This window comes from Lepidothrix coronata, unplaced genomic scaffold (genome assembly GCF_001604755.1).
Source record: "Lepidothrix coronata isolate B3197 unplaced genomic scaffold, Lepidothrix_coronata-1.0 Scaffold65, whole genome shotgun sequence".
NCBI lineage: Eukaryota > Metazoa > Chordata > Aves > Passeriformes > Pipridae > Lepidothrix > Lepidothrix coronata.
This window is the reverse complement of record NW_016690245.1, coordinates 1513665-1521878: the sequence shown is the minus strand read 5'-3', so window position 1 is coordinate 1521878 and position 8214 is coordinate 1513665.

The following is an 8214-nucleotide window of genomic DNA, read 5'->3' as shown; positions in this document are numbered from 1 at the left end:
GATGACTATTCAAAGGCTTTGAGAGGACAGCTGTCTTTCACACTTTCCTGGGGCTGTCAAACATAATTTCCAAACACCAGAGCCGCTCAACACCCCAACTGTTACTCTGCACAGGGAGGTTTAAAAATAGGGCTGTAAGAATTTTACTGAAGTTATATCTTGCACTCACCCTCAGTAGGAAAGAGAATAATTGAAACGTTATTACAAAAAGCTCATTACAAGTTAGCTGTGGGCTGCCAATCAGGCAGGGAGGTGTTGTCATTTCTTCTTCATATACTATTAAACCTACTTGAGAAAATTCTTGCAAAAATGAGGGGAAAACCTGAGCTTTCCACTAGCATTAGGAAAAGGTAGACAATCACATGGACACAAACCCAACATTTCTGCTTGCATGTCCACCTCTCAGCTTTCACCAGAGGCTCCCAAGTGCTCAGACTTGCTTTGCACTCACCACCAAAACAAATAGATAAAAATAAATAAATTTGAACTGGTATTTTTATCTTTCCAATCAAAGTTGCAGACCAGCCCTGGGTACACTACACTTGTCAATGCCATGCCCTCTCCTGACCTGAGAGACCTGCCTTTCTGGTCCCATCCTCCCACAACATCTATATGTCACTGCTTATCATCTGAGGGCAACAGGGGACACAGACTTTGTGAGTCAACACAAGAACCCAAGGAAGGGAACACCTATGGGTTTCATGCTACAAAAACTTCTATAGTCTCACAACTAAAGCCCAAATCCAATTTTTTGTTCAGACTCCCCTACAGAATAAACTTCTATCTGGTCTTCTCGTGCTTTTATTTATACAGTAATAATAATACCCAAAAAGAAGTCTCTTTTCTCCGTATTTACAAGTCAACAAAGGTTCTCAGCTCTTGGGCCACAGGCTGCTGCTACAAGAGGCTACAGAAATAGCATTGGATGTGTTTGCAGACATTCTTGTTAAGGTTCATTTTAGCCATCTTTCCCTTTTTATCTGTACCCTCAGTTTTATGGATAAAAAAAGAAATATTGCATCAGTCATGGACATACTGCTGCTTCAAGACCAGGAAAAATCATATTAAAAACTTAACTCCAGGATCTGCCAGATGGTCATCTTTCCCCCATTTCCCTGGTGTGGTCCTATTACCTTACTCCTCCACAGAGCCCCAAAGACCCCATTCCCTATGGGATTCTGCCAGAGAGAAGGAGGATGAGGAGGATGAGAAGGATGAGAAGGATGAGAAGGATGAGGACAAGGAGAAGGACAAGGAGTAGGACAAGGAAGATGAGGAGGACAAGGATGAACAGGACATGAAGGAGGAAGAGGAAGAGAAGGAAGAGGAGGAGGAGGAGGACGATGACGATGAGACTGAGGAGGATGAGGAAAAGGACAAGTAGGATGAGGAAGAGAATGATGATGAGGAGAATGAGGAGGAAGCCTTCAGCCACTTGCTTAGCTACTGGTTCCAGAGAGAGAGAGGATGAAGAGTCCTTCTGGCTTCCTTCTTCCCTATTGCTACTGCTGCCCCAGAGCCATTTGTCCTCCAGCAGGTTCCTGCCACTGTCCTCCCTGTACCGTGACTCCTAAAGTCCATCCAAGAGACACTGCTGTTACTTCCCAAGGCTGCCGAGCAAACCTGCTCTGGCCTATGGTTATAAACAAATGTCTCCAAAGAGCTCCTGCTCTTTCCCGAACAGAACTCCTCACAGCATCCACATGACCAGCATCAAGGAGACCTTCATCACCATCTCACCCACCTTAAAATTGATGAGGATTAATTTTCTTGAACTTGGCAGGCCTTTTTCTCATTTCTGTCTGCATCAATAAAGCTTTTAAAGAAATGGCAAAAGGAAAGCATTCATATGCATGACTACTTTTATTTCATGTGCTTGTCCCATTTCCTTCAGTGTAGCCTTTTTTATAGTTTTATGTCTAGATTTCTGCACTGGCAAACCAGCTGATTTTGACAGTGGGATGTGTGACATCAGATATTGGCTACTAGTGAAGAGAAAATAGTTATAACAGTCGATGTTTGTGAGAGTTTGTTAAGAAGATCAGTAAGAACAGGAGCACTTTGACTTTTCTTATTATGGTTTCTCTGGTAACCAGGGGAAATAACATAGGTAAAATTATAGTCCCATCACGCTCATGTGCTGACAGTACATAATACATAATTGCGTGCTTCCCACCAGAAAGCTTACTCAGTATAATCCCATACAATCTTTTCTCTCTTACTGTTTTAGGTATTTCATCATTTTCACAGCTTGCAAAGCCCTAAAAAACTCAAAGAAGGAAACAAAACCTCTTGAGTTTGTTTTGCTATTGCCTGGCTTTGAGAGCTTATGACAGCACCAATTTAGTTTGTCTGGCAGCAATAAACCTAGATTATTCAAAACTAAAAAGTGGGTGTGTAAATCATGCAGTCTTTCTGGAGAGAATTGGGTTTGCAGTTTGTCAGAATCCTCATCCCACTAGATGATCAGCTTCAATACTTGTACAGCATCTTTACTTCTGACAGAACCTGATTGGCTATTGATTTCAAAGCGGAGGTGGTGGGCCAGTACCTTTCTTTCAGTGTACATTTTCCAATGGCTGGAATACGCAGTTTGTCAAACCCACGTGCCTGCTCTCTGTGTTTTGAGTTGTACTGGTCTCACAATCCAAGGAAACTCCGGGCTTGCAGAAGGTACTCGAGGGTACCTGGAGAAGCACCAGCATTTTGCTGTAAATGCTTCACAGAAGGAGGCTTTGTTAAGCCAAACAGAAGTGAGACCTGCTCTGTCTGTCTGTGAAGTGTAGGAGGCATGTCCCAGGGATGTAGGGGGGTGTACCAAGGGCTGGGAAGCCAAGGGGCATGTGCCGAAAAAAACAACCCCATTGGTCACAAGGTCACATGGTTTTAGGGGATAAAAGGGAGCGCCAAGTTTGAATAAAGTCTCTTTGATTTCCACCTCATCGGAGAGCAGTCTGCATTTCTTTATCATATAAAGACACACACCCTACAGTAAAGTATTTTGCTGACACCAGCTGCCTACAGCTTCCCTGCTCATACTCTGGGATGTTGTTTCACTTGTGTTAAATATAGTGCAGCCATTGGAAAAATCACCTAAAGGACAAAAAAAAAGGTTGGCCTCGGCCTTGCTTTGCTGACCCTGAGGGATAGGAGGCTAAAGCATGACTAGGAGGCAGTGCTGGTGATGGAAGCAAATAACCATTTTTAAACCATGTCCTTGTTGCCTATCCTCATCTTCTCCTTTGCATAAAGCTCCTGTTCAGCTTTCCTAGACATCAATTTTTAGTGAGGACACACACCACATGACTGTGCTGAGGGCAAGATAACTCTGATCATTGAAAAGAGAGCTTTACTTTGTACTATATTTTCCACACTGTTTTTTGGTACTCCTCAGGATATTTGTCTGCAGATTTATCTGCAATCTAAATAAATATTTATCTGTTTCTCAGGTAAATGTTTTTGAGATACTGCCTCACCTGCAACATCCAAAATTTGTATTTTAATAAAGCGGGTTCCTTTTTCTTCCCCTAGAGATTTTGTAATCCCAAAAGAAGAAAGCACATCTATTGCTTTAATATACTTCATGAATACAGTCTCCTTATTACTTTTAGAGAGAGCACTTCAGATGTCTTTGAGATGTTCTTCATTTGTTTTTCTCTTCTTGTTTTGTTTTTTTTTTTTTTTTATTTAAGCCAGACTTACCAGAATTAGCAGGACTGCCCTACTGACTGAGGATCAATACTAGATTGCTTTTCTCCCCTCACAGCCAACAGCTTCATTCTCCTCTGACTTCAAAAATATTTATCAGAGTTACAGTCATTTTATAGACTTCTTTATCTTAACACTATCATGAAAAGCTTAGTAGATACAATACTTTTCATATATCAGCTCCTTTAATGCTGGCTCTTCTTTACAGATGGAGAGACACAGAGATGACTGAAAGTGACTTTCTGGGGAAAATTACAGTCATAATTCAAACCACCAGATGCTTGATGTCATCCACACATTGTGACAGACTTGAAATGGCAGATAAACCTTTATAGTAGGAGGTTATGGCTTTCCTTTTCAGCGTAAACAACTTCAGACATTTGGCGTCTTTATTTCCAATGTTAAAGACCTGCATGTTGCAGAGTGACAGCCACACAGCAGTTCAGAAGGTAGCTGGGTTTTGGTTGAGAAGACTGAAGAATGACAGTGCAGGTTACAGCATCCCCTAGTTGAGAGCTGCTGCTGGCCGTGCCCACATAGCTGAGCACACTGTCACAGAGTTAGTGGTTTCTATAGCAGCAAGCACTATATAAAAAGCTTGACTTTCCCCTCACCCAGCTAATCTTCAAATGATGTAAGGGAGTTTGGAGAGAAGAGCACAAATCTGCATCTTTGTGTGTCGTATGTGGGCTCTGAGCAAGCATTGCACTGGAGGCTCTGTGGGGATCACCCACCCCTGGATCTTAAGACTCGTGTTCCACTAGTGTTCTGTAGTTACTGGGTTTTAGGATAATTTTTATCAATCAGGAGGTGCCCAGAGGATTTCTCAATTTCCCAGATGCTCCATATTAAAACCATACCTAACCCTGCCCTACCACCTAATCAGCTTCTCCATCCACTCTCCATGACAAAACCCATGAGGATCTCACCAGATACAAAATCCTCCCAAATGGTGACTCCATCCCGGACTATGACCCTTCTCCTGACCATGCTTTCTGAACCACTGGCCAAGTATAAAGGCAAGCCAGCTGAAGGACAAACATGTATGGGTGAAATCTCTAAGGAATAAGGAATGGTTACACTTTGGAATAAAATCTTGCCAATTTGTGTATCAAGAAAAAAAACAAACCCAAAGTACTGCCAGCAACAGTGTCTTAACATCAGCTGCAGGAAGGAAAAAAATGTCCTTTTCTGGCATACCCTTTAAAAGACTAAAATCTCCCTGCAGTCAGGATGTTCAGAGGCATGGAACTTACTTATTCCACTAGGTCTTCTCAAGCAAAATGTCCAGTTCAGTCAATAGACATTTTGCTCAAGTAAAAGCTACTTCTTTAACCAAAATGCAAGGAAATTACAAACTGACAGGTTTAGGTTTTCAAAACACACATGGAGTTGCTCCCACTAAACAAACTGAGTTTTAATATTTATTTTAATGGAAAAACTCATATTCTGCTGAGTGCTTACATGAACCTCTTCCTCAAAGCAGTCATGTACTTTCTAGTACTGTAAATGAGTGAAAAATACCCTCTCCCTACCGAGTCGCTGTGATGTATTATTTACTGACAGCTTTTAAAAAATAAAATTATTCACCATTTAAATATTGAATGTAGATTTGTCTTCAACTTATCTGCATTAATCCTTTTGTTATTAAACCAATTAGTGTACTAGTTTAGAAAATTCCTCAGGACATAAATTTCCATGGCACTGACGTTTATTTGAACTGTAAACAGAACTGAAGGGTTGCTATGGTGTGATCTCTTTCTCAAAGTCTATTTACTTCTCCCAGCTAACAACAGTCCCAATAGTGGAGTCTGTAAAACAGAACATACAAAGCAGCCAGCACATATCTTGGCATTGATAAATCTGAACACTCACCATAAACAAAGATATAAAGTAGGGTAAACTTTTTTAGGTTAAAAATTATATTTTAATCTGTATTTTGGGATAAAAGTTTTAAAAAGAAGAAGCAATTTGAAAAGTCTGCTTAGTATACAGTCTGAGTGTATATTCATAGTCCAGTAAGTTAATGAGACCCTGGAGAAATTGAAACAGGCAAAGACCAAATGGATACAGCATAGAGATGCTTTTTTCAAAATCCTTGTATTAGCCTTTTGCAAGAGTATGGTACAAGTTTAACTACGAAGCCAGTTCAAGCTATTTCCAAAATTAATATTCTCATTCACCAGCAAAACTTTTAGCTTCCGTAAACTGTTCTCCTACTGGAACTACAAGTATAAGAAAGTTTCTGCTTTTATTTTACTCTAATAACATAGGCGGTTTTCATCATCAGACTTGCAAAAAAGGCAGTGCAAACACATCCTCAATGTTCCAATTGTCAGGTTCAAGGACATAACAAAACTATTACGAAAGAAAAATGGCTGGAATTAGGAATACAAACCATATCAAATAGAGAAAAGATCACACTTTCCTCTAACACAAGACTAGAAATTTAAGCCATATTTCTACAAAGTCTCTCACTCAACTTTTCCCTTTGGTCCTGGCTAAGTCCCTTTTTAAACAACAATTAAGTAACAGAACATACCATGCAATATAATGCAATCACCTAGTAATAAACTGCTTCACTAAGGCAGAGAATGCTTCTGATCAAGGCTGGTGAAGGGACTCGAACACAAGTCCTGTGAGGAGAGGCTGAGGGAGCTGGGGTTGTTCAGCCTGGAGGAGGCTCAGGGGAGACCTCAACACTCTCTACAACTACCTGAAAGGAGGTTGTAGCCAGGTGGGGGTTGATCTCTTCTCCCAGGCAACTATCAGTAAGACAAGAGGGCAGGGTCTTAAGCTCTGTCAGGGAGGTTTAGGTTGGATATTAGGAAGAAATTCTTTACAGAGAGAGTAATCAGGCATTGGAATGGGCTGCCCAGGAAGTGGTGGATTCTCCGTCCCTGGAGTTTTTTAAGATGAGACTGGATGTGGCACTCAGTGTCATGGTCTAGTAACCACAGTACTGTTGGATCAAGGGTTGGACTTGATGATCTTGGAGGTCCTTTCCAACCTGGCCGATTCTATGACTCTATGATTCTATGATACCCATTCAGAGAATGGGCCCCGGCACTATCTTCCCAGTGTAGGTGTAGTTATACCTTTCCTTCATAGAAAGAAATGTAATTTTCAACACCTGTGTGTGGGATTCCTTTAAAGGTATTTCTGCTACCCCACAGGTAATGGAGGTGTGGGGAATACATCTGCAGTAGCAGGTAGAGTGGGAGTGAAACCAACTGTGTTTAAGGACTCAAAACGACCTCTAACCCACCCTACAGGCCAGGGGCTGCCTGGCCTTTCCTGGTTCACTGTGTTAAGCATTTGGAGAGCAGGTGCACCTCATGTTCCCCAGCAGCTGCCTGGGAGTCCCCACAGCCGGCATGTTCCAAGACCACCCCGTGGCAATCCATATTATAGTTAGTGGAGGTGACTGAGAGATTTGTCTGAAAAACACTATTAACTGGATGTCAAGATGTGAAATATTGACACACTCATAGTCATCTAGTGAAACCTGACAGCCTTTCCCTGTTCCTGCCTTTCCCTCCTGCTGTTGTAGAAAGACACAGGTTTCTTGCAAGTTTGCTATGGATCTACTGGCCCATCATGGACTTCTCAACTGTCCTAAGACTTTCTAAATGGCAGTAGATGCCTCTATGTGTGACTAATTCACTGACCCAACTACTTTCATACAGGTTAGTCAATTTTAAGCAATTCAGAATACATTTAAAGGATCCTCAGCATTCACAGCAGACAAGAACCAAGATTCACAGAATGGCCTTTTCATGGTTTAAACTATTAAGGACTTGGAACACTGCAGCAGATCAAGACTGAAAAAGCTCTGTTTTGACTTCTATTTTTTTCCTCTCTTTTAAAATCATATGGAAGCCTTGAGTAGTCTTCACAGAAACCAAGGATGCGGGTAGCACAATATCTGAGAGCCTTGACATTCCTCCTATTCAGCAGCAGGAATACTGGAAGCTGTAGGAGACCTCACCTGACCTCCATGGCTGTCAGGCTTTACTCTGCTCTCTGTCCTGGAACTCAAGAACCTGAAAGCATTTTGTAAATCCTTTTTTTCTCATCAAAGATTCACTGATCTCATAATATTTCAAGATTAAATACTTCAGGTTGAACAGGTCAACAATTTTCCACAATCTCAGTTTGGCTGAAGTTTTTTATGATGTCTATAAGTAAGAGGCTGGTATGTGCACTTACGTCAGCACTGTGATCAAAGCTGGATTTTTAAACAGAGATATATGATACTCATATTGCACATGTGTAGATTATGTGAGTAATTCACACAAAAAGTAGAATAAGTTCTCGCCCTTTTTCTCCTCAAGTGTCCAAACGTAAGAAAGCAAGATTTTATCCAAATTCTGCAACTGCATTTTTAATTGTATGGCTGTCTACTGGCCCCTGGTGGTCTAGTGGTTAGGGTGCAGGAATCTCACCGCTGCGACCCGGGTTCGATTCCCAGCCCCCCGGGCAGATGGAGCTCGTCAGCCCTGT